The sequence below is a fragment of the Phocoena phocoena genome, chromosome 1, assembly GCF_963924675.1.
Source record: "Phocoena phocoena chromosome 1, mPhoPho1.1, whole genome shotgun sequence".
In the NCBI taxonomy this organism is placed as follows: domain Eukaryota; kingdom Metazoa; phylum Chordata; class Mammalia; order Artiodactyla; family Phocoenidae; genus Phocoena; species Phocoena phocoena.
The window spans coordinates 70,806,894-70,830,916 of record NC_089219.1 but is presented as its reverse complement, the minus strand read 5'-3'; positions in this window follow the sequence as shown (position 1 = coordinate 70,830,916).

Sequence of the window (24,023 nt, the reverse complement as noted above, 5' to 3'; positions counted from 1 at the left end):
TAACATTTTTTGAACCTCACATCTTCAACACAGTCAAATTAATGTTGTGTATCCATAAGTCTCACCAGTGTTATAACTCCAGAGTGAAAAATCTAAAGCTAGGGGAAGATTAAATTGCATATTAAATTAGCTGAATTTTTGGTAAACCCTGGGGGGATGCACTTAGACTAGAATTACTTCACATCAAAATCATTTTGACAAAAACAAAAATGTATCTGCGGCTTGGTTCAAGGTGTAGATTGTAGATTTGTTACTGCTTTTCCATTCTGTGGAGGAATACTCCTCCAATTGTTTTAAATAAAAGCCCTTCAAAGTTCACAGAAAGAACAAACTGCTGTTTGAACATTAAGACAGCATGATTTCTTATATTTCTTATTGGTCTAAGGAAGAAGACCCGAAGGCACATCTGTCTTCCTTCGAAATTGTAATAATCTTGGTCATTTGCTTTTACCTTGAATTGGGGAAAGTAGTTTACAGTGGTCTCAAGTTGATCTGTAAAAACACCCTGAAGTGGCCCTGTTCCAGGTCAAGGACTTGGTGTGCATGTCTGTCCTGCCTTCCATGTATGCAACAGTCTTGCTGTGATTTTCCAGGTTTCACTAAATACATTAGATTATGTAAATGTGAGTTCAACATTCAGATCCCCCTCAGTCTGTCACAGACCATCCTGATCTATAGTTCCATCATTCCCCTCTAGCAACAGTAGCAGAGAAGCACATAAAAACAAGATAGCATGTGCATTCTGCTCAAGAGCTTGTCGTAACAGAGGACCTTCAGCCCCTCCCTTGCTGCATTTCCCATTTATCTACAGATTTCTAAAACCATTAAACAGTTCAGACCAGTTAAGTTTTTCCTAACGAAAGTCAAAATAAGTGCAAAAAAAAGTTATATCATCAATAAAGCAGCCCTTTGGAGAGGGGAAATCTGGAGTGAAAACATTGCCAGAGAAACTGAAAATAAATCTGCAAACTCCATTAACTCCTCGGAATTAGGGATGACATTTAGTCATTGAAAAAAGTGTTAATTTATATCAATTACATCATTTCTCAACAATGAGTTGTGCTAAACACTGTATTTAGTATTATACATTTTTTCCCATTAACTGTTAATACATAAAATAGTCAAAGAAGAGGACATGAACTTCTCCGATTTACAAATTAAAAGCAACATTGCCAGAGATTTTCAAGGTCACCTAGTTAGTAAGAAACAAAGACAGCTTTTAAACTCAGATCTTCATGACTAAAGTCTACTTGCTATACTCCATAGTCCATTAAAACCCATAGTCTTAAGTCAGTGAGTAACATGTAAGTTCTTGAGAAGGAAAATCAGAAGTTTAGGTTACATTATGTGGTTTTCTTCTGATTTTAATGCATCTCTGCTTACAGCTTTTCATTGGCTTCTTTGATTCCAAAGGCATTGATAAATGCTTAACCGCAAGTGTTTTATTCTGTATACTTTGCTGAACTCACTCTACTTTGGGCTGATGCCTTTGAAATATAAATAAAGTATAAATAGAATCGAAATATGCCATGAGTTCCTGCTACACAAACAAAGATTTAGAGCATCAGCATATCACATTATAAGAAAAACCAGACATGAATATCAGATCAGATACTGTCCTTTAGAAGACAGAAGGCAAATAGATGTTTAGCTACCATTTTTCTTCAGTTATTAGGCCAAACAGAGGAACTCACAATAAGATGATACATTTACATTAACACTTGTCAGCTATGTTTGCAAATGTAATCTATTTTGAGGTAGAGAGTATACACATAACTTTATCCAGGGTTAGTTTGTCATTCAGCAGTTATTTATTAATATGTTGCCCAGGAACTTCCCTGGCAGTTCAGTGGTTAAGGCTCCATGTTTCCACTGCAGGGGCTGTGGGTTCAAACACTGGTTGGGGAGCTAAGACCTGCATGCTGCATGGTGCAGCCAAAAAAAAAAAAAAAAAGTGTTGACCAGATAATTCATCGTCCAAGCTGGGATACTTTAAGAATGAGTAGGGCTGTTCATGATATTCTGGAAATAAAAGATATAAATGAGAATATGCCAGGAAAATTGTGGTATGTAGTCATTCTGTTTTTGAAATGTCTACTTTACATTTAAGATTGTTTCAGGCACTATGGAAGGACATAAGGAAATTAGCAGATAACCTCAAAAGTTAGCAGTATGGATAGAGAAATAAAATTTACCTATGGTACCTCTAGAAGTTAATACAAAAGAATATGTAATTAACTGCTAAATATAAGGTACTTTCTGTTAGTGCTATAGTAATTTCAGTAAAGGAAAGTTTCTTGTGGGAAGGCTTCAAGCAGAAAAAATGAACTTTGCAGAATTTAGGAATCAGGACTATTATACAAAAAGCTAAAATCTAAATAGCATTGATTGCCAACTTTCAACCTCTTTTCTACCTGCATTGCTCTGTTAATAATTCCTCTGGTAAACAAAAAGATGATGAACAGATTAAAAAAGGTGAAGATTATAGAAAAATCCTGCATTATTATCCATGCATGAAACTACCTTGTACCTAAATTAGAGAGCAGATTAATATCTTTCAACATCATGTCATGACTCTAAATAAATTTATTAAAATGTTTCTTTTTGTATTTAGTCAATTTGCCCTTCTGTAGAAGAATTGCATCAAAAACCTATTGCTACAACATGGTGCTAACAAATTATCCCAAAACTTACTTCTTGCAACAAGAATAGGTTCCCACTGGTACAAGTCTCTTGGTGGACAATGGTTCAGCTGATCTAGATCTGACTTGGCTGGGCAGCTCTGCTCCAGACTGTGTATTGACGAGACTTGGGTCCAGGCAGTGGTTTAGTGCACTATTATTCCATATTGCTTGTTTTGGAACCCAAGCAAAAGGAGCAGCATCTACCATAGGCGTATTACTTTTATTTTTTTTTTTAAACATCTTTATTGGGGTATAATTGCTTTACAATGGTGTGTTAGTTTCTGCTTTATAACAAAGTGAATCAGCTATACATATACATATGTTCCCATATGTCTTCCCTCTTGCGTCTCCCTCCCTCCCACTCTCCCCATCCCACCCTTCCAGGCTGTCACAAAGCACCGAGCTAATATCCCTGTGCCTTGCGGCTGCTTCCCCCCAGCTATCTACCTTACTACGTTTGTTAGTGTGTACATGTCCATGACTCTCTCTCGCCCTGTCAAAACTCACCCCTCCCCCTCCCCATACCCTCAAGTCCGTTCTCCAGTAGGTCTGCGTCTTTATTCCTATCTTACCTCTAGGTTCTTCATGACATTTTTTTCCCTTAAATTCCATATATATGTGCTAGCATACGGTATTTGTCTTTTTCTTTCTGACTTACTTCACTCTGTATGACAGACTCTAGGTCTATCCATCTCATTACAAATAGCTCAATTTCATTTCTTTTTAAGGCTGAGTAATATTCCATTGTGTATATGTGCCACATCTTCTTTATCCATTCATCCGATGATGGGCGCTTAGGTTGTTTCCATGTCCTGGCTATTGTAAATAGAGCTGCAATGAACATTTTGGTACATGACTCTTTTTGAATTTTGGTTTTCTCAGGGTATATGCCAAGTAGTGGGATTGCTGGGTCATATGGTAATTCTATTTGTAGTTTTTTAAGGAACCTCCATACTGTTCTCCACAGTGGCTGAACCAATTCACATTCCCACCAGCAGTGCAAGAGTGTCCCCTTTTCTCCACACCCTCTCCAGCATTTATTGTTTCTAGATTTTTTGATGATGGCCATTCTGACTGGTGTGAGATGATATCTCATTGTAGTTTTGATTTGCATTTCTCTAATGATTAATGATGTTGAGCATTCTTTCATGTGTTTGTTGGCATTCTGTATATCTTCTTTGGAGAAATGTCTATTTAGGTCTTCTGCCCATTTTTGGATGGGGTTGTTTGTTTTTTTGTTATTGAGCTGCATGAGCTGCTTGTAAATTTTGGAGATTAATCCTTTGTCAGTTGCTTCATTTGTAAATGTTTTCTCCCATTCTGAGGGTTGTCTTTTGGTCTTGGTTATGGTTTCCTTTGCTGTGCAAAAGCTTTGAAGTTTCATTAGGTCCCATTTGTTTATTTTTGTTTTTATTTCCATTACTCTAGGAGGTGGGTCAGAAAGGATCTTGCTGTGATTTATGTCATAGAGTGTTCTTCCTATGTTTTCTTCTAAGAGTTTGATAGTTTCTGGCCTTACATTTAAGTCTTTAATCCATTTTGAGCTTATTTTTGTGTATGGTGTTAGGGAGTGATCTAATCTCATACTTTTACATGTACCTGTCCAGTTTTCCCAGCACCATTTATTGAAGAGGCTGTCCTTTCTCCACTGTACATTCCTGCCTCCTTTATCAAAGATAAGGTGTCCATATGTGCGTGGGTTTATCTCTGGGCTTTCTATCCTGTTCCACTGATCTATCTTTCTGTTTTTGTGCCAGTACCATACTGTCTTGATTACTGTTGCTTTGTAATATAGTCTGAAGTCAGGGAGCCTTATTCCTCCAGCTCCTTTTTTCGTTCTCAAGATTGCTTTGGCTATTCGGGGTCTTTTGTGTTTCCATACAAATTGTGAAATTTTTTGTTCTAGTTCTGTGAAAAATGCCAGTGGTAGTTTGATAGGGATTGCATTGAATCTGTAGATTGCTTTGGGTAGTAGAGTCATTTTCACAATGTTGATTCTTCCCATCCAAGAACATGGTATATCTCTCCATCTATTTGTATCATCTTTAATTTCTTTCATCAGTGTCTTATAATTTTCTGCATACAGGTCTTTCGTATCCTTAGGTAGGTTTATTCCTAGATATTTTATTCTTTTTGTTGCAATGGTAAATGGGAGTGTTTTCTTGATTTCACTTTCAGATTTTTCATCATTAGTATATAGGAATGCCAGAGATTTCTGTGCATTAATTTTGTATCCTGCTACTTTACCAAATTCATTGATTAGCTCTAGTAGTTTTCTGGTAGCATCTTTAGGATTCTCTATGTATAGTATCATGTCATCTGCAAACAGTGACAGCTTTACTTCTTCTTTTCCGATTTGGATTCCTTTTATTTCCTTTTCTTCTCTGATTGCTGTGGCTAAAACTTCCAAAACTATGTTGAATAAGAGTGGTGAGAGTGGGCAACCTTGTCTTGTTCCTGATCTCAGTGGAAATGCTTTCAGTTTTTCACCATTGAGGATGATGTTTGCTGTGGGCTTGTCATATATGGCTTTTATTATGTTTAGGAAAGTTCCCTCTATGCCTACTTTCTGGAGGGTTTTTATCATAAATGGGTGTTGAATTTTGTCGAAAGCTTTCTCTGCATCTATTGAGATGATCATATGGTTTTTCTCCTTCAATTTGTTAATATGGTTTATCACATTGATAGATTTGCGTATATTGAAGAATCCTTGCATTCCTGGAATAAACCCCACTTGATCATGGTGTATGATCCTTTTAATGTGCTGTTGGATTCTGTTTGCTAGTATTTTGTTGAGGATTTTTGCATCTATGTTCATCAGTGATATTGGCCTGTAGTTTTCTTTCTTTGTGACATCCTTGTCTGGTTTTGGTATCAAGGTGATGGTGGCTTCGTAGAAGGAATTTGGGAGTGTTCCTCCCTCTGCTATATTTTGGAAGAGTTTGAGAAGGATAGGTGTTAGCTCTTCTCTAAACGTTTGATAGAATTCACCTGTGAAGCCATCTGGTCCTGAGCTTTTGTTTGTTGGAAGGTTTTTAATCACAGTTTCAATTTCAGTGCTTGTGATTGGTCTGTTCATATTTTCTATTTCTTCCTGATTCAGTCTTGGCAGGTTGTGCATGTCTAAGAATTTGTCCATTTCTTCCAGATTGTCCATTTTATTGGCATAGAGTTGCTTGTAGTAATCTCTCATGATTTTTTTTATTTCTGCAGTGTCAGTTGTTACTTCTCCTTTTTCATTTCTAATTCTATTGATTTGAGTCTTCTCCCTTTTTTTCTTGATGAGTCTGGCTAGTGGTTTATCTATTTTGTTTATCTTCTCAAAGAACCAGCTTTTAGTTTTATTGATCTTTGCTATTGTTTCCTTCATTTCTTTTTCATTTATTTCTGATCTGATTTTTATGATTTCTTTCCTTCTGCTAGCTTTGGGGTTTTTTTGTTCTTTCTCTAATTGCTTGAGGTGCAAGGTTAGGCTGTTTATTCGAGATGTTTCCTGCTTCTTAAGGTGGGCTTGTATTGCTATAAACTTCCCCCTTAGAACTGCTTTTGCTGCATCCCATAGGTTTTGGGTCGTTGTGTCTCCATTGTCATTTGTTTCTAGGTATTTTTTTATTTCCTCTTTGATTTCTTCAGTGATCACTTCATTATTAAGTAGTGTATTGTTTAGCCTCCATGTGTTTGTATTTTTTAAAGATCTTTTCCTGTAATTGATATCTAGTCTCATGGCGTTGTGGTCGGAAAAGATACTTGATACAATTTCAGTTTTCTTAAATTTACCAAGGCTTGATTTGTGACCCAAGATATGATCTATCCTGGAGAATGTTCCATGAGCACTTGAGAAAAATGTGTATTCTGTTGTTTTTGGATGGAGTGTCCTATAAATATCAATTAAGTCCATCTTGTTTAACGTATCATTTAAAGCTTGTGTTTCCTTATTTATTTTCATTTTGGATGATCTGTCCATGGGTGAAAGTGGGGTGTTAAAGTCCCCTACTATGAATGTGTTACTGTTGATCTCCCCTTTTATGGTTGTTAGTATTTGCCTTATGTATTGAGGTGCTCCTATGTTGGGTGCATAAATATTTACAATTGTTATATCTTCTTCTTGGATCGATCCCTTGATCATTATGTAGTGTCCTTCTTTGTCCCTTTTAATAGTCCTTATTTTAAAGTCTATTTTGTCTGATATGAGAATTGCTACTCCAGCTTTCTTTTGGTTTCCATTTGCATGGAATATCTTTTTCCATCCCCTTACTTACAGTCTGTATGTGTCTCTAGTTCTGAAGTGGGTCTCTTGTAGACAGCATATATAAGGGTCTTGTTTTTGTATCCATTCAGCCAATCTGTGTCTCTTGGTGGGAGCATTTAGTCCATTTACATTTAAGGTAATTATCGATATGTATGTTCCTATTTCCATTTTATATATTGTTTTGGGTTCGCTACTATAGGTCATTTCCTTCTCTTGTGTTTCGTGTCTAGAGAAGTTCCTTTAGCATTTGTTGTAAAGCTGGTTTGGTGGTGCTGAACTCTCTCAGCTTTTGCTTGTCTGTAAAGGTTTTAATTTCTCCATCAAATGTGAATGAGATCCTTGCTGGGTAGAGTAGTCTTGGTTGCAGGCTATTCTCCTTCATCACTTTCAGTATGTCCTGCCACTCCCTTCTGGCTTGTAGGGTTTCTGCTGAGAGATCAGCTGTTAACCTTATGGGGATTCCCTTGTGTGTTATTTGTTGTTTTTCCCTTGCTGCTTTTAATATGCTTTCTTTGTATTTAATTTTTGACAGTTTGATTAATATGTGTCTTGGCGTGTTTCTCCTTGTATTTATCCTGTATGGGACCCTCTGTGCTTCCTGGACTTGATTAACTATTTCCTTTCCCATATTAGGGAAGTTTTCAACTATAATCTCTTCAAATATTTTCTCAGTCCCTTTCTTTCTTTCTTCTTCTTCTGGAACCCCTATAATTCGAATGTTGGTGCGTTTCATGTTGTCCCAGAGGTCTCTGAGACTGTCCTCAGTTCTTTTCATTCTTTTTTCTTTATTCTGCTCTGCAGTAGTTATTTCCACTACTTTATCTTCCAGGTCACTTATCCGTTCTTCTGCCTCAGTTATTCTGCTATTGATCCTATCTAGAGTGATTTTAATTTCATTTATTGCATTGTTCATCGTTGCTTGTTTCATCTTTAGTTCTTGTAGGTCCTTGTTAACTGTTTCTTGCATTTTGTCCATTCTACTTCCAAGATTTCGGATCATCCTTACTATCATTATTCTGAATTCTTTTTCAGGTAGATTGCCTATTTCCTCTTCATTTGTTAGGTCTGGTGGGTTTTTATCTTGCTCCTTCATCTGCTGTGTGTTTTTCTGTCTTCTCATTTTGCTTATCTTACTGTGTTTGGGGTCTCCTTTTTGCAGGCTGCACTTTCGTAGTTCCCGTTGTTTTTGATGTCTGTCTCCAGTGGCTAAGGTTGTTTCAGTGGGTTGTGTAGGCTTCCTGGTGGAGGGGACTAGTGCCTGTGTTGTGCTGGATGAGGCTGGATCTTGTCTCTCTAGTGGCCAGGTTCACGTCTGGTGGTGTGTTTTGGGGTGTCTGTGGCCTTATTATGATTTTAGGCAGCCTCTCTGCTAATGGGTGGGGTTGTGTTCCTGTTTTGCTAGTTGTTTGGCATAGGTTGTCCAGCACTGTGGCTTGCTGGTCGTTGAGTGAAGCTGGGTGCTGGTGTTAAGATGGAGGTCTCTGGGATATTTCCACCGTTTAATATTATGTGGAGCTGGGAGGTCTCTTGTTGACCAGTGTCCTGAAGTTGGCTCTCCTACCTCAGAGGCAGAGCCCTGACTCCTGGCTGGAGCACCAAGAGCCTTTCATCCACACAGCTCAGAATAAAAGGGAGAAAAAGTAGGGAGAATTAGTAGAAGTATGAGTAAAGAAAGAAGGAAAGGAGGAAAGGAAGGAAGGAAGAAAGAAGCAAAGAAGGAAAGAAAGGAGGGAGGGAGGGAGGGAGGGAGGAAGGAAGGAAGGAGGGAAAGAAGGAAAAAAGACAGAAAGAAAGATGATACAGTAAAAATAAAATAAAGTATAATATAGTTATTGAATTAAAAAATATTTAGAAAAAAAAAAAGGGACGGATAGAACCTTAGGACAAATGTTGGAAGCAAAGCTATACAGAGAAAATCTTACACAGAAGCATACACATACACCTTCACAAAAAGAGGTAAAGGGGGAAAAATCATAAATCCTGCTCCCTGAGACCACCTCCTCAATTTGGGGTGATTCGTTGTCTAAAGGAGGGAAAGAAGGAAGGAAAGAAAGAAAGAACGAAGGTAAAGTATAATAAAGTTATTACAATTAAACTTAATTATTAAGAAAAAGAATTTTTAAAAAAAGTCATGGACGGATAGAGCCCTAGGACAAATGGTGGAAGCAAGAGTATACAGACCAGATCTCACACAGAAGCATACACGTACACATTCACAAAAAGAGGAAAAGGGAAAAAAATCATAGATCTCGCTCCTAAATTCCACCTCTTCAATTTGGGATCATTCCTTGTCTATTCAGGTATTCCACAGATGCAGGGTATATCAAGTTGATTGTGGAGCTTTAATCCGCTGCTTCTGTGGCTGCTGGGAGAGATTTCCCTTTCTCTTCTCTGTTCTCACAGCTCACAGGAGCTCAGCTTTGGATTTGGCCCTGCCTCTGCGTGTAGGTCGCTGGAGGGCGTCTGTTTTTTCGCTCAGACAGGACGGGGTTAAAGGAGCCGCTGATTCGGGGCCTCCGGCTCACTCAGGCCGGGGGTTGGGGGATGGGGGAAGGAGGGGCACTGCGTGCGGGGCCGGCCTGCGGCGGCAGAGGCCGGCGTGATGTTGCACCAGCCTGAGGCCCGCCGTGCGTTGTCCCGGGGAAGTTGTCCCTGGATCCCGGGAACCTGGCAGTGGCGGGCTGCACAGGCTCCGCGGAAGAGGGGTGTGGAGAGTGACCTGTGCTCGCACACAGGCCCCTTGGTGGCGGCAGCAGCAGCCTTAGCGTCTCCCGCCCGTCTCTGGGGTCCGCGGTTTTAGCCGCGGCTCGCGCCCGTCTCTGGGGTTTGCGCTTTCAGCCGCGGCTCGCGCCCGTCTCGGGGGCTCGCGCCCTCAGCCGCGGCTCGCGCCCGTCTCTGGGGTTCGCGCTTTTAGCCGCGGCTCGCGCCCGTCTCTGGAGTTCCTTTAAGCAGCGCTCTTAAACCCCTCTCCTCGCGCACCAGGAAACAAAGAGGGAAGAAAAAGTCTCTTGCCTCTTCGGCCGGTGCAGGCTTTTCCCCGAACTCCCTCCCGGCTAGTCGTGGTGCACTAACCCCTTCAGGCTATGTTCAAGCCGCCAACCCCAGTCCTCTCCCTGAGCTCCGTCCAAAACCGAAACCCGAGCCTCAGCTCGCAGCCCCGCCCGCCCCGGTGGGTGAGCAGACAAGCCACTCGGGCTGGTGAGTGCCAGTCGGCACCGATCGTCTGTGCAGGAATCTCCCCGCTTTGCCCTCCGCACCCGTCGCTGTGCACTACTCCGCGGTCCCGAAACTCCCCCCTCTGCCTCCCGCAGTCTCCGCCCGCGGAGGGGCTTCCTAGTGTGTGGAAACTTTTCCTCCTTCACAGCTCCCTCCCACTGGTGCAGGTGCCGTCCTTATTCTTTTGTCTCTGTTTTTTCTTTTGCCCTACCCAGTTACGTGGGGAGTTTCTTGCCTTTTGGGAGGTCTGAGGTCTTCTGCCAGCCTTCAGTAGGAGTTCTGTAGGAGTTGTTCCACGTGTGGATGTATTTCTGGTGTATCCGTGGGGAGGAAGGCGATCTCCGCGTCTTACTCTTCCGCCATCTTCAAGGTCCCCCCCGCGTATTACTTTTAAAATAAAGTCTTAGAGCACAAGCATAAACAGAACCATGTGGGCATATTTAAGGCCTCTACATGTGTTACATCCACTAAAACTGCACTGGCAAAAGCCAATTGTTTTGTCATGCCTAGCATCACTGGGGCGGGGAAATATGTTCCACCTACAACTTTAAACAGTTTTTATATTTGGAGGAAAATAAAAAAACAATGCATATTATCTTTATCATATTGGAGATCCAAGTCAAGATCTGCGGAAACAAATTTATGTTTAAATAAATAATTATTATTTATTCACTGAAAAAATTTTCTTTGAAGATCTATTCTATGATAGACATGTTACTAGCACAGAGTATAAGAAATAAGACATACAGCTTCCTCTGGAGCAGCCTAGAGTCTATATCAGAGGACAGTGTATGAGCAAATACAAACTTGTGATACAAGTTTAACTTAGCTATAGTGACATTGATAATGTTATGTACAACTGCAGAACTACAGAGGGATTACTGGGGGACCTGACGCTTTCTAGAACTAAAGTGAAGGAGTTAATGGCGATTTTGAGTACAGGTTAATATAAAGCAGGCTCCAGGACAATATCTAAAGACCCTCTTTCCTGCCTTCTTTTCAAGTACTGTGTTGGAACCATATGAGAACTGCTTAGTTGTTCAATATTGCAATTTTCAGAGTTACTTTTTAAATATGTCTTTATTGTTCTGAATAAATAATTTGCCCAGTATCCAACAGTTATTTAGGATAGGAATTATAGATTTCATAAAAATACTTTTACATAAAGTGGCTGAGTAATTTAGGACACTGGTTGTCAAAGTTGAGTGTGCTTAAAAATCACCGAGGGTAGCTTGTTAAAGTAAAGTGCCAGGTCTACATTCCAAATATTCTGATAGAGTATTATAGGGTGAGGGCTGGGAAATTACATTGTTAAAAATCATCTTCTCTGTATCCAATACCCAGGTAATTCTGAGGGGAAAATAATGTGTTTATAATGTGAATACAGTGGGCCCTCTGTATCCACAGGTTTCCCATCCAGAGATGTGGAGGGCTGACTGTACTACAGCATTTTATATAAAGGACTTGATCATCTGCAGATTTTGGTATATGCGGGATCCTGGAATCAATCCTGAGCAGATATCAAGCGACAGCTGTACATTACTTTATTCTAAGTTATCAGTGTGGATAACTGCAGTGGATTTACTTTGCAAAATTCTGATTTTTTGTTATCTTAATGATTTAGAATCAGATATTCAGTTTTGTTAATAGAGGTGCAGTTTCACAGGGGCCATGAGGTCCCATTAAAGGTTAAGTGAAAGGAAAAAAAATGGCTAAATGACTTTGCTCAGAGCAGGACAAAGAGTTAAAGAGAAGTCACAGCATATGTGTAACTTCTGCTCATTTTTAAATATATATGATTAATTAAAAGAAATACAATTAAAATACATAAGCACAAGCTAAAAAAATTGGACAAAATAAATTTTAAATATAAAATATTTAAAAGAGTAAAAGTAGTAAAAGTAATATAAATTTTATATAAGATAAAATAATTAAGAATAAGAGAATATGAAACAACAAAAAATAAAACTGAACACCACAAGTTAAGTCTTAAGTTGGTAAAAATTTTAGGAAGGTAATTAGGTAAAAGTTATATGTAAACCTAAGGCTAAAGAAAGGAAAGACAAAAGAATATAGTACCTAGAAAAGACATAGTAAATTCAGAATTTTTAGATACAGTGAAATTGATAAAACAATTATATATTTTTTAAAAATAGTCTATTTTGTCTTATATATAAGTATTGCTATTCCAGCTTTCATTTGATTTCCATTTGCATGTAATACTTTTTTCCATCCCCTCACTTTCAGTCTGTATGTGTGTCTAGATCTGAAATGGGTCTCCTGTCAACAGCATCTATACAGGTCTTGTTTTTGTCTTTTGGTTGGAGCTTTTACTCCATTTAAATTTAAGGTGATTATTGATATGTGTGTTCTTATTGCCATTTTGTTAAATTATTTTGGATTTGTTGTTGTAGGTCTTGTTTCCCCTTTCTTCTTTTGTTCTCTTCTCTTGTGATTGATATCTATCTTTAGTGTTATCTTTGGATTCCTTTTTCTTTTTTGTGTGTACATCTATTAAAGATTTTTGGTTTGCAGTTACTGTAAGGTTTTGGTATAGGAGTCTATATATATATATATATATATATATATATATATATGATTGTTTTAGGTTGCTGATCTCTTCAAAAGAATGTTAAATACCCTATATTTGTACTCTCCTCCCCTCACTAGTTTTGATATCATATTTTATATCTAATTGTTTTATGCATTCCTTAACTGTTTATTGTGTATACAGATGATTTTACTACTTTTGTCTTTTAACTTCCCTACACAGTGGAATATTACTCAGCCACAAAAAATAATGAAATAATGCTGTATGCAGCAACATGGATGGACCTAGAGCTTATCATATTAAGTGAAATCAGAGAAAGACAAATATCATATGATAATGCTATAGGTGGAAACTTAAAAAATGATACAAATGAACTTATTTACAAAACAGAAATAGATCCACAGACATAGAAAATAAACTCATGGTTACCAAAGGAGAAATGGGGGGAGGGATAAATTAGGAGTTTGGGATTAAAATATACACACTATTATATATAAAATAGATAACCGGGCTTCCCTGGTGGCACAGTGGTTGAAAGTCTGCCTGCTGATGCAGGGGACACAGGTTCGTGCTCCGGTCCGGGAAGATCCCACATGCCATGGAGTGGCTGGGCCTGTGAGCCATGGCTGCTGAGCCTGCGCGTCTGGAGCCTGTGCTCCGCAATGGGAGAGGCCACAAGAGTGAGAGGCCTGCGTACCACCAAAAAAAAAAAAAAAAAAAAGATAACCATCAAGGATCTACTGTATAGTACAGGCAAGTATACTTAATATCTTGTAATAATGGAAAATAATCTAAAAAGGAATATATATCTACACACACACACACACACACACACACACCGAATCACATTGCTGTACACCCTAAACTAACACAACATTGTACATCAACTATATTTCAATAAAAATTGAAAAAGAAACAGAATTACAAAGAGATTACAAGAACATAATGGTAAAAGTAGCTAAAATAATAAAGGAAAATAAGGAAAAAGATGAAGGCAAAAGAAAAAATAAAGTGAGGAAAAAGTAAAAGCTAAAGAGGGTACTAATAATAAATATAAGACATAACATTTGTACAAAGCCAAAATGGCCTTATGTACCAGCTGCAGAAGCTTGAAAACTTATTCAGTTTTAGGGCCAATGTTTGGAGTCAGGGTCAGGAGTCAGAAAGAAAAACTCTTGGCTTTTTTCTTTTCTCTCACACTCCTGATAACTAGCCTACTAAATTTTCTGTACAGAAAGGCCAAAATCAAATACTTAGCAGGTCACATTTTTTAACTTCTGCAGCAACACCTCACATGCCCTTCCACCAGTGAGAAGCATGACCATTTAAGAAAGTTGCTTTGCTTTATGTGTGAAACACCTCCACTTGTTGACAAGAGTGGGAGAATAGTCCTTTCCTCTGCTTCAGGGATAACTTACTTATACCCCACTTATTATGTAGGATTTATTTGCATCTAAAAAAAGTCTTTTTGATTATCAGGAAATAGTCATAAAATTTTGGGCAAAAACCCTAAATATTATTGATAATAAAATATTTTATCTTTTTATGTGCCTATTGGCCATCTACATATCTTCTTTGGGAAAATGCCTACTCAGGCCTTTTGTGGGTCATTTTTTAAGTGGGTCATTTTTTGATCCTGAATTGTATGAGCTGGTTATATATTTTGGATATTAACCTCTTATCAGTAATATCATTTGCAAATATGTTCTTCCATTCAATATGTTGTCTTTTCATTTTCTCAGTGGTTTCCTTCACTGTGCAAGAGCTTTTAAGTTAAATTAGATACCATTTGTTTATTTTTGCTCTGTTTCCTTTGCCTTAAAAGACAGATCAAAAAAAAAAAGAAATGTTGCTACAATTTATGTCAAAGAGTGTTCTGCTTATGTTTTCTTCCAGGACTTATATGGTTTCCAATCTTATATTTAGGTCTTTAATCCATTTTGAATTTATTTTTGCATATGGTGTTAGACACTGTTCTAATTTCATTCTGTTACATGTATCAATAGCTGTCCAGTTTCTCCAACACAACTTATTGAAGAGACTGTCTTTTCTCATTATGTAGTCTTGCCACCTTTGTCTTAGATTAATTGACCACAGGTGTATGAGTTTATTTCTGGGCTCTCTATTCTGTTCCAGTGACCTGTGTGTCTGTTTTTGTGCCAGTACCATGCTGTTTTGATTACTGTAGGTTTGTAGTATAGCCTGAAGTCAGGGAGTGTGATACCTCCAGTTCTGTTCTTTTTTCTTCAGATTGCTTTGGCTATTTGAGGTCTTTAGTGGTTCCTTATAAATTTTAGGATTATTTCTTCTAGTTCTGTGAAAAATGCCATGGTAGCTTGATAGGGATTGCATTGAATCTGTAGATTGCTTTGGGCAGTATGGACATTTTAAGAGTATTAATCCTTCCAAGAACACAGAATATCTTTCCATTTCTTGGTATCATCTTCAGTTTCTGTCATCAGTGTTTTATAGTTCTCTGAGTATAGGTTTTTCTGTTCCTTGGTTAAGTTTATTCCTAGGTATTTTAATTTTTTGATGTTATTATTATTATTATTATTATTATTTTGTGGTACGCTGGCCTGTCACTGTTGTGGCCTCTCCCGTTGAGGAGCACAGGCTCCAGACGTGCAGGCTCAGCAGCCATGGCTCACGGGCCCAGCCGCTCTGTGGCATGTGGGATTTTCCCGGACCGGAGCATGAACCCGCGTCCCCTGCATCGGCAGGTGGACTCTCAACCACTGCGCCACCAGGGAAGCCCTTGATGTTATTTTAAGCAGGATAGTTTTCTTTCTGATGGTTCATTATTAGTGTATAGAAAAACAGCAGATTTCTGTATATTAATATTGTATCCTGCAACTTTAGCAAATTCATTTATTCTGATAGTTTTTCGGTGGAGACTTTAGGGTTTTCTATATATAGTATCATGTCATCTGCAAATTGTGACAGTTTTTTGCTTTACTTCCAATTTGAATGCATTTTATTTATTTTCCTTGTCTGATTACTGTGGTTAGAACTTCCAATGCTACATTAAATAGAAGTAACAAGAGTGAACATCCTTGTCTTATTCCTGGTTTTAGAAGAAAGGCTTTCAGCATTCACCATTGAGTATGATGTTATCTGTGGGTTTGTCATAAATGGCCTTTACTACATTAACTTCTCTCTAAACCAATTTTGATAAGAGTTTTTTATCATGAATGGATGTTGAAATTTGTCAAATGCTTACTTTGCATCTATTGCAATGATCATGTGATTTTTATCTTTCATTTTGTTAATGTGGTGCATCACATTGATTGATTTACCGATATGAAACCATCCTGGCATCCTTGGAATAAATTCCACTTGATCATGGTGTATGATCCTTTCTTTTCTTTAATATTGTTTAATTCTATTTGCTAGTATATTGTTGAGGATTTTTTGCATCTATGTTCATCAGAGATACTGGTCTGTAGTTTTCTTTTTTGCCTTGTAATTTTCTTTTTTTTGTAGTGTAATTTTCTGGTTTTGGTATCAGGGTAATGGTGGCCTCCTGGAATAAAGCTGGGAGTGTTTCCTCCTCTTCAACTTTTTGAAATAGTTTGAGAAGGATAGGCATTAACTCTTCTTTACATGTTTTGTGGAATACATATACGTTGTATTCCATAACTTATGAAGTTGTCTGGTCCTGGACTGTTGTTTTCTGGGAATTTTTTAAATTATAAATTCAATTTTACTACTCATGACCAGTCTGTTCAGATTGTATATTTCTTCATCATTCAGTCTTGGAGGCTTGTATGTTTCTAGGAATTTGCCCATTTCTTCAGTTCATCCAATTAGTTGGGCTATAACTGTTAATATTCTCTTATACATCTGTGATTGGTTGTTATTTCTCCTCTTTCATATTTTATTGATTTGGGTCCTCTCTCTTTTTTTCTTGATGAGCCTGGGTAAAGCTTCTCAACATTTTTTAACTTTTTAAAAATCCAGCTCTTGGTTTCATTGATTTTTTTATTGTTTCTTTTGTCTCTATTTTATTCATTTCCTTTCTGATCTTTTTTTTTTAAATTGAAGTATAGCTGATATACAATATTAGTTTCAGATGTACAGCATAATGATTCAAAAATTTTATAGATTATACTTCATTTAGAGTTATTAAAAATAATGGCTATATTTCCCTATGCTGTATAATATATCCTTGTTGTTTATCTATTTTATACATAGTAGTTTGTTAGTCTTAATCCCATACCCCTATCTTGCCCCTCCCATCTTCCCTCTTCCTACTGGTAACCACTAACCTCTTCCTACTGGTAACCACTAACCACTAATTTGTTTTCTATATCTGTGAAGCTATTTCTGTTTTGTTATATATATTTATTTTATGTTTTTAGATTCCACTTATAAGTGATAGCATATAGTATTTGTCTTTTTCTATCTGGCATTTCATTCAGCATAATGCCCTCTAGTTTCATCTGTATTGTCACAAATGGCAAGATTTCCTACCTTGCTATGGCTGAATGATATTCTATTATATATAAATATATATATATATATATATATATATATATATATACACATATTTACTTTATCCATTCACTCATCCATAAACACTTAGATTGCTTCCACATCTTGGCTATTATAAATGATGCTTCAGTGAACATGGGGGTGCATATATCTTTTAAGTTAGTGTTTTCATTTCCTTCAGATAAATATCCAGAAATGTAATTGCTGGATCATATGTTAGCTCTATTTTTTAGTTTTTTGAGGTACCTCCATACTCTTTTCCATAGTGGCTGTACTAATTTACCTTGTCACTATCAGTGTACAGGGGTTCCCTTTTCTCTGCATCCCTGTCAACATTTGCTATTTGTAGAGTTTTTGATTTTAACCATTCTGACACTTGTGAGGTGATATCTCATTGTGGCATTGACTTTCAATTGCCTAATGATTAGTCATGTCGAGCTTCTTTTAATGTGCCTGTTAGCCATCCTTAGCCTTCTTTAAAAAGTGTCTTTTCTGGTCTTTTTCCCATCCTCTCTGGTCTTTATTATTTCTTTCTTTCTGCTGACTTTTTTTTTTCTTTTTATATTTCCTTTAGATGGAAGGTTAGGTTATTTATTGACATTTTTCTTGGTTCTTGAGGTAGGCCTGTATTGCTATATACTTCCCTCTTAGAACTGCTTTTGCTGTATCCCATAGCTTTTGGAAATTTTTTTTTTTTTAAATTTGCCTTATTTTCTGATTTCCTCTTTGATTTCTTCATTGACCCATTGGTTATTTTAGTAGCATGTTGTTTAGTTGCCACATGTTTTTCCCATTTTTCTTCTTGTAATTGATTCCTAATTTCATATCATTGTTGGAAAAAATATTTTATATAATTTGTATCCTCTTAAATTTGTTAGGACTTGTTTTGTGGCCTAGCTTGTTATCCTAAAGAACATTCCATGTGTACTTGAAAAGAATGTGTATTCTGCTGTTTTAGGATGGAATGTCCTTTAGGGATCTATCAAGTCCAGTTGGTCTAATGTGTCATTTAAGACCACTGTTTCATTATTGATTTTCTGTCTAGATGATCTGTCTATTTTGTTTTCTTTTTAACTGATTTATTTTATTTATTTATTTTTGGCTGTGTTGGGTCTTTGTTGATGTGCATGGACTTCCTCTAGTTGGGGTGAGTAAGGGCTACTCTTCGTTGCAGTGTGCGGGCTTCTCATTGCAGTGACTTCTCTTGTTGCAGAGCATGGGCTTTAGATTCCCGGGCTTCAGGAGTTGTGGCTCGCGGGCTCTGGAGTGCAGGCTCAGTAGTTGTGGCACACAGGCTTAGTTGCTCTGTGGCATGTGGGATCTTCCTGGGCCAGGGCTCGAACCTGAGTCCCCTGCATTGGCAGGTGGATTCTTAACCACTGCTCCACCAGGGAAGCCCTGATCTGTCTACTGATGTACAATGGGTGTTAAATTCCTATATTATTTTTGTATTATTGTCAATTTCTCCCTTTATGTCTGTTAATATTTGCTTTATATATTTAGGGCTCCTGTATTAGGTACATATATGCTAATGAGTCTTGTATCCTCTTCAGGTATTGATCTCTCTATCATTATATAATGCCCTTATTTGTCTTTTGTTATGGACTTTGTTTCAGTCTATTTTTTTGATATGAGTATTGCTACCTCAGCTTTCTTGTAATTTTCATTTGCATGAAATGTTTTTTCCATCCCCTCACTTTCAGTCTGTGTATTTTTAGCTATGAAGTGAGTCTCTTGTAAGCAGCATATAGATGGATCTTTTTTAGTGCAGTCACCCTATGTCTTTTTATTGGAGCATTTACTTCATTGACAATTTAAAGTGATAGTAACTGGTATGTATTTAATGCCATTTTGTTATTTGTTTTCTGGTTGTTTTTCTAGTTCTTTTTTTCTTTTTCAGTTTCTTCTCTTGTGTTTTAATAATTTTCTTTAGTAGTATGCTTGTGTTTTCTAGCTCTAGTTTTTGTATATCTATTGCGGGTTCTTGATTTGTAGCTACCATAGGGTTTGTATATGTTGATCTATTACTATGTCTACATATGTTGAACTGGTAGTCACTTAAGTTCAAACACATTCTAAAATATCTACATTTTGGTTTTTTACTCTCCTCCCTGTTTTGTGTTTTTGATATTACATTTTACATCTTCATGTTTATCCCTTAGCTGTTTATTGTAGTTATAATTGATTTTACAATTTCATGTCTTTTAATCTTCCTGCCAGCTTATTTAAGTGTTGATCCACAGTCTTTACTATATATTTGCCTTTCCTAGTGTGCTTTTTAATTTCCTACAGGTATTTCCTTCTTTTTGTACATTAAAAATTATTTTTTATCAAAATTAATGATTCCTATGCAACAATGGTCATCATAGACAAGCAACATATATGAAGAGAGATTAGAAAACCTATTTCTTTCTTTTTTTTTCAAGCTACTAATGGGTTTTTCTTTGTTTGTTTTTTGCTGTTTTTTTTAAATGGCAGGTTCTCATTAGTTATCTGGTTTATACATAGTAGTGTATATATGTCAATCCCAATCTCCCAATTCATCCAACCCCCCCTTTCCCGTCTTGGTGTCCACACATTTTTTCCCTACATCTGTGTCTTTATTTCTGCTTTGCAAATAGTTTCATCTGTACCATTTTTCTAGATTTCACATATATGCATTAATATACAATATTTACTTTTCTCTTTCTGACTTACTTCACTCTGTATGACAGTCTCTAGGTCCATCTACATCTCTACAAATGACTCAATTTCATTCCTTTTAATGGCTGAGTAATATTCCATTGTATATATGTATCACATCTTCTTTATCCATTCATCTGTTGATGGACATTTAGGCTGCTTCCATGTCCTGGCTATTGTAAATAGTGCTGCAGTGAACATTGGTGTGCATGTATCTTTTTGAATTATGACTTTCTCAGAGTATATGGCCAGTAGTTGGATTGCTGGGTCATATGATAGTTCTATTTTTAGTTTTTTTAAGAAATCTCCATAGTGTTCTCCATAGTGGCTGTATCAATTTACATTCCCACCAACAGTACAAGAGGGTTCCCTTTTCTCCACACCCTCTCCAGCATTTATTTGTTTATAGATTTTTTGATGGTGGCCATTCTGATGGATGTGAGGTGATACCTCATTGTAGTTTTGATTTGCATTTCTCTGATAATTAGTGATGTTTAGCATCTTTTCATGTGCCTCTTGGCCATCTGTATGTTTTTCTTGGAGAAACGTGTATTCAGGTCTTCTGCCCATTTTTTGACTGGGTCTTTTTTTTTTTTTTTTTTGATATTGAGCTGCATGAGCTGTTTCCACTTAGAGAAGACACTTTAACTTTTATTTTAGGGTCAGTTTAGTATTGATTAACTCTTATTTTTACTTGTCTGAGAAGTTCTTTATCTCTCCTATTCAAAATGACAGTCTTGCTGGGTAGAGTATCCTAGGTTTTAGGTTTTCCCCTTTTAGCTTTTTAAGTATATCATTCTACTCCCTTTTGGCCTACAAAGTTTCTGCAGAAAAATCAGCTGATAGTCTTATGAGGGTTCCTTTGTATATAACACTTTTTCTATTACTGCCTTTAGAATTCTCTCTTTAAATTTTTCCATTTTAATTATGATATATCTTCGAGTTCATCTTGTTTGGGACCTTCTTTGTTTCCTGTACCTGAATATCTGTTTCCTTCTTCAAATTCAGGAAGTTTTCACCATAATTTCATCAGATACATATTTTTTATCCCTTTACCCCTTTCTCTCTTTCTTCTCCTTCTGGGACCCCAGTATTGTGAATGTTGGTATGCATGTAAATAGTTGCTTGAGAGGTTCCTTAAACTGTTGTCATTTTTTAAATTAGCTTCTCTTTTTGCTGTTCTGATTGGGTGATTTGAATTTTTCTATCGTGCAGACCATGTATATGTTCTTCTGTATCACATAGTCTGCTCTTAATTCCTTCTAGTGTGTTTTTTATTTTACTTATTGTGCTCTTCAGCTCTGATTTTTTTTTTTTATATTTTCTAGAACCCTGTTGAAATTCTCACTGTATTCTTCTATTCTTTTCCCTAATTCAGTTAACAGTTTTATTGCTAATGCTCTCAAGTCAATCTGGTAAATTATCTCTGTTTCACTAATTGATTTTTTCAGTGTTTTTTTTTCTTGTTCTTTCATTTGAAATAACTTTGTCTGTCTTCTCATTTTGCTTAACTTTCTGTCTCTGTGAAATTAGGTGAAATAATTACCTATCCAGGTCTTGATGTTGTGTCCTTATGTGCAAGTGTCCTTATGTGAAAGTGTCCCTACACAATCTGTGTCTGCCCAGTGACTTTGGTGGGAGAGCTGTGTCTGATGTGAGCATGACTCATGTCTTCCCCTAGGATGTGCTGGTAGCTAACACCTTGGTAGGAGGTGGAGCTGTAGGTGGATGTGGCTACAGCCAGAGCCAGGTGTGAGCCGCAGAGCAAGAGGGGCTGGATCAGTGCTCAGCATGGGGTGGGTCATGTGTTGGGTGGTCTCAGCTCCAGAGTTCTGGACTGCTTCTGATTTGCTGTCCCCATGACTGCCAAAAATCACTGACCTTACCTTGTTCAGATGCTGTGCTGGGTCTGAGCCAGCTCTATCCACCACAATCATGCATTTTCCTCAGTTTTGGCAGCCTTCACCCTAGTGTGGAGCTGTGCCATGGAGCAAGTGGGCCTAAGTGGGTAGTCAGCTTGGGCAGGGGAGCACACTGGAGCAGTCACAGGGAACTAGCTGGAGTCCCAGGCACTTTCAATCTGCTCCCTTCCCTTTTCTAAAGTAAGTAAGAGTGTGTGTGTTCTTCATGAGTGGAGTCTAGGTTTCTTACAGCTCTGCTGTCAGTCCCATTGGTTTTGAAACCAGCTAAGGGGATTCATCCTCCCAGTGTCAGACCCCAGGCTGGGATATCCAATATGTGGTTTGAACAACCAACCCTTCAGGGAGGATCTCCAGGCCCATATGATCCCCTCTTATTCTGTATCCCTTCCAAAGACACAGGGCCCGACCTAATTCTTTTCCCTTCCTACCCAATCCTGTGTGGATCTTTACTATAGTCTTAATTATATAAGAGTATTTTTTCCAGTCTCAGGTTTATTTTCAGTGAGAATTTCTCCACAGGTAGATGTATTTTTGATGTGTTTGTAAGGGGAGGTCATCTCTGTGTTCTCCTACTCCACCATCTTGATCTTGAGCTATCTACTGCAGCTTTATAGAGATAAGTGACTTCTCTCCTATTTAATTATCAGTCCTTTGGAAATTTATATATATTTAAAATGTATTATAAATATAAATATATAAAACACATATATATTATATATCTTCTGGACTTCGAATTTTGAGAGTTTAGGTTTGAGTCTTAGTTCTTGCAGTTACTACTAATGAACATTATTGAACTGTTGCAAGATTTAATGAAATCACACTGGTAAAATGCAAATATTAATATAATGCTTGGAAGATGATCAATAAACATAAATAATGATTATAAGTGTCATTAGTAATATAAATATGATACAAGGTATAAACATATCTCATCAACATAAAGAAAGTGAAATATACATTATATATATTTAGATGTCATAATAGTCTAGTCCCCAAATTAAAAAAAAACAAAAACAAATAACTCCCATAATGAACCCATTATCCTTTGAATACACATTTGTTTAAATATGTAGATTTCACTTTTTATATCTGAAATATAATTTGAAACATTGACTCAAAGTGCAATAGTTCATTTCATTATAATCCTTCTACTTATTATATTTTTATTTTAATATAATCTCAGTACTATAAAATGCTCTTCTCACAATCTCCCAAGCTAATCAGTGTTCAGAAAGATGCACCCACCATTATTAATCAACAAAAGATTCTGTCAATCTCAGCTCTCAAATGTTAAATTATATTCTCTCCATCAAGCCACAAAGTCCGTTTTGGTATTAAAACATCTTTAATCTCATCATGGTATATTGCATAGTCCACTCCTTTAAGTTATTAATCTCATTATATAACCTCCCTGCCCAAGTCACTACTTCAAAAGGACTTCCCTATTGCTATCATTGTAAAGACCAAAGGAAAAGAAGATAGCTCTTTCCAAAGCTCAAAAGGGAAGGAAGTGATCTATTCTTTATTATACTTTATTATGTCCTTTTAAAAATCTTATCATATATTAGCAGTAATATTCATGACACTGGAGTACACTTACAATAGTCAGCTCTTATGGTTATCAAAAAGCTTCACTTTAGCATTTAATCAACTTTAAAAGCCATTTATTGCTTTGGATATTCCCAGCACAATGAACATTATCCATAAGCATTTGTTTTTTCATAGGGAAGCAAGATGGCATAGAAATGGAACATAACTCTGGGAGGGACTTATTTGATTTTTAAAAGGGCATTTTAATTTCCATAATAGCTTCTCCAAAGAGGCCTGCTGAGCAGCCTTTAATCTATCAAGTTTAGGAAAATCTTAAAAGCATTGTCTTGCTTTCTGTAGTTAGGGCTCCTTTCAGGAAATGAGCAGATACCTTGGTGTAGACTCAAGTAAAAAAGCATGTGAAAGGCTGAGTTATGTAGTTGTAGTAGAATTTTCTTCCTTGTATGGTGGATATTGGGACACAGAAAGGTCTCCAAAATCTAAAGTATCCCTTTCTGGGGTGATAATACCACTGTTCTTTCTAATGGAATAGCTTCTTAGAAGCATTTTCATTGAACCTGGATTAAGAGATTTGAATTTCTGAAAGAAAAGGAAGCCCTTCTTCCATCTCATCCCACAAAACATTATCTCTGAGGGCCTTGAAGAGCGATTAAGTTTTTGTTATCTTCTCA